This window comes from Amblyomma mixtum, chromosome 2 (genome assembly GCF_055824585.1).
Source record: "Amblyomma mixtum isolate Tamu chromosome 2, ASM5582458v1, whole genome shotgun sequence".
In the NCBI taxonomy this organism is placed as follows: Eukaryota; Metazoa; Arthropoda; class Arachnida; order Ixodida; family Ixodidae; genus Amblyomma; species Amblyomma mixtum.
The window spans coordinates 273,028,072-273,031,442 of NC_143013.1; the positions used below are offsets into that span (position 1 = coordinate 273,028,072).

The window sequence follows — 3,371 nt, forward strand, 5'->3', positions numbered from 1 at the left end:
ATATTTGATAGAGAAGGCGCGCCGTTACCTTTGATAACCAGCTGAAACGTTCCCGTAATCCACCCTGTCCTAAAGCAACAAACATGTAAAATGACGTGATTATGTGCCACAACGGGAGCTAGTATAGGCATTCAAGAAGAGAAGACCGCTCACGCATGGGGTGCCGAATCGGCGGAACAAGCAGATGCTAAATCTGCGAGCGAATGCAAACGTCAAGCTGCGCATCGTATCAATCTCTAGGAAAGGCGATTGGGACCTTTGTGAGGTATCTGACGTGATGTATGGTCGAATTCCTTGCGCAGTGTCCAGCACAAGGAGCAGGGAGCTAGCGATTTTCGAAATTCGCTTTAACAATCACTTCGAATATAACAGGTCTCAATCAAGCCTCTCTTTGGTTTATGTAGATAGGACGAAATATTTATTCGGTTCAGTTTACATAATACGTCCTACAGAGTGATCCGAAAACACGACGCAGCAGGGGTATCGTTAGTTATATTTATTTTGATAAATATACACGCGATATAAAGCCCCATCTCGATGGACACTTCCAAGGCATACACGCGAAGCGCCTGCGCGCCCAGCACGCACCGCGACGGGCGTCGAAAAGTGGCATGAACCTCCATGCTCCTGGCGCTGGCTCGCTCTCCCTCGGGAGCCGACTGAAAAAAATGTCAAGCCGTGAACAAGAGATGGTAGGGGAGCTGGAAGGATTCTAAGAAAATTTAGGGGAGGAGAGCTTCAAGCCATGAAGAAAAAGAGTCCCCGACAGCCCCCGCGGTCCTCCCATTGTTGTAAACCGGACCCCGCTTCTGACGCGCGCGCGAGGGCCTTGCGCAGGTGCCGATATCTGACATGCACAGATATGCACAGATATCTGCTAAGGAAGGCATTGGTGGCGCCACCCTTGACTGTCGTCTGTTGCACAGAGCTAGAAGCCGGACTCTGCAGTGTGCTACGCACTTTCGTGCCGGGCGAGCAATTTCCGGTTATACCCGTTGTTGCATCCACTTGTTTTCCCTTTGAAATCATGGTACAGCGCCACACTTGTGCGTTTTGAGGAAGACACTTTTGACGTCGTTAAAATGACCTGCGCCAAGCATGCATGGGATGATGAGCCATCGGAAGGATCCAGGGTGCAAGTGAGCGGGAAATACCAAGGTTTCTGTGAACCTGCAATCATCAATATTTCAGGTAAGCGTGAACAACCATTTACTGTTTTTCCCGTATTGCTTTGTTGTTTACCTTTGCCAATGCTGTCGGCAGTTTTCGATGATAGGGCTATAAATTAAGCTAAATGGTATCATAATGCATGATTTATTTCTATGTGCAGTCGGCGAGTAATCTCTCATTTTTCAGTAGCGAAATTTTTACCGCCACCGAGTTGCGTTCCTGCCAGCGGTAGTTCAAGTGCATGATATGAATTGTGTAACGCAAAAAATATAGACTAGCCTCGCTAAGCACATTGCGGGGCTAGTTAGGGATGTATTTTCTAAGTAACGAGACGTAGAAAACAACCTGTCATGGATTCTGTCATATGCACGTATCAGGAACTGAACCCTTTTCATTGTCGTAAGTAATAGTGCTAATTATATTTTAACACGGGATCAGCATTGCTGCGTTCTGCGTATCCAATTAGGCTACAATGGCCCCATTACATTTGCCACAAGGCTTGCGCTCTACAGCTAAGCAGGAGCAGTGGAATGAAGAGCTGGTACGCGTTTTATTTCGGGTGGTTAGTGCGAACGAACGTGTTTCAGAAACAATTGGCGTATACCTGTTTCCGTTCGCGGTTGTGCCAGGAAACTTTAATGGTAAAGCCCGAAAAAAAAAAGCATCAGGCTAAGCTTTTAAAGGGGCATCACGATGATTTGCTCTCTACCAGTTAATATTATTAAATAGATTCATCATGCGCTCCAGAGACCAGAGCAAAAAGAATTATTGAAATCGGAGCATGCAAGCGAAAGTTATTCCACTCTGAAAATTCGAAATGAAAAGCTCAGACGAAAACGCATTTCACTCTCCCATTTCACTCACCCAGTACCGATATTGGGCGCTACAAATCAGAACCGCGCCTAGCGCCCACGCAGCGGAAGCGTGCATGCAGTTGTTGCTTTGTCGGGGCTGTAGACAGCCACGCATTTTGACGGCGTCTTCCCCCCGTGTACTCGACGCCGTAGTAAGGGAAGGGGTGACTAACGACAAAGGAAGCTCCCCGAAGTTCCTTTTTTAGTCGGGCTGTAAGGCTGTCAGCGGTAGCCCCCCTCCCCCCCAAACACGACTCCCGTCTCCCGTCCGGCCTTTCTCTTCACATTTTGGGCAAGGTGTATCGACTGGCTTTTTTTTCGCTGCCGTCTTGGTATGGTCACGGCCGGTCTCGACGCGCGCGCTTTCTGGTCTGAGCCAACGTTTTTTGAACAGCGCTGGCCGCCATGAAGGTTTGAAGCGGAATGGAAAGTGTCGCCCCTAGCTGTATTCTTGTTAGTTTTCGTTCGCTTTCCCTGCTTCTTTCCAGTTTTTGTGGCATGCGAAAAAGCTTTCAGTACTAAGAGACATAATATTTTGTATCCATTACACAAGTATGAAGGAACAATATGCAAACTGGACGCCCAATCAATGAGAAAGGCAGCGCTCTATCTAGATGCCACCTCATTTCCGCTGCCGCAAATGGCCGCCGCGTTGCGACACCATCGGCTCGAAACAAGCATTTCTAGCGAAGATTAAAATATCAAATATTATGATTTCGGTGATCTCATTGCGCGTTCAAGACTCACAATGTCCCTTACTCTGCATACAAAGATTAAACAACCCATGCTTTATGTACGTCGCAGGGCACCTTTAATATCCCACAATGGATTTTACGGTAGGGTGTCTCGGATTCAGTGCATAATTCTTCAACTTATGCTACTGTGGCCATGTGCACAAGTTCTGCGCAGATTTATATCATGATCGCTCTAAATTATCTCCCACGCAGCCTACACAACGGCCCTGCCGACCAAGAAGGGGCGGGAGCTCTCCGGAAAGCTGCTGTTGCTGGCCGTGGGCACTAAACTCAGCGAAATAAGGAGCGAGAAAGAAAAGAATCGACGATAAGAAGCATACAGAACTATAGAACCACAAGAGCATTAAATGTACCCCAATAAAATTTCCTGCGCAATTTCTGTGTGGTAATTGTGTTACTTGTGTTACCTATGCTATATGCTTATCAGGAGCTTTAGAGCAGCATAAAACCGAGTGGTTTTTCAATTTAAAGCAGCACTTAGAGATATATTGGATGACATTTTTTAACGTTTACAGATTTTTATTTTACAAAGTGCGAGTGATATGTCGGTTTGGTCAGTGAAGGTGGACCGTACAGCAAGAGGGGCATTATG

General features: G+C 46.9%; 1 long non-coding RNA gene across 1 annotated transcript; it reads left to right on the forward strand.

Annotated features, from left to right (window-relative positions):
- The first annotated feature begins 869 nt into the window (after positions 1–869).
- On the forward strand, positions 870–3,158 carry LOC149364034 (uncharacterized). Its single transcript, XR_016288592.1, has 2 exons — positions 870–1,191; positions 2,972–3,158. It is a non-coding gene; the product is annotated as an uncharacterized LOC149364034 (long non-coding RNA).
- Positions 3,159–3,371: the final 213 nt, after the last annotated feature.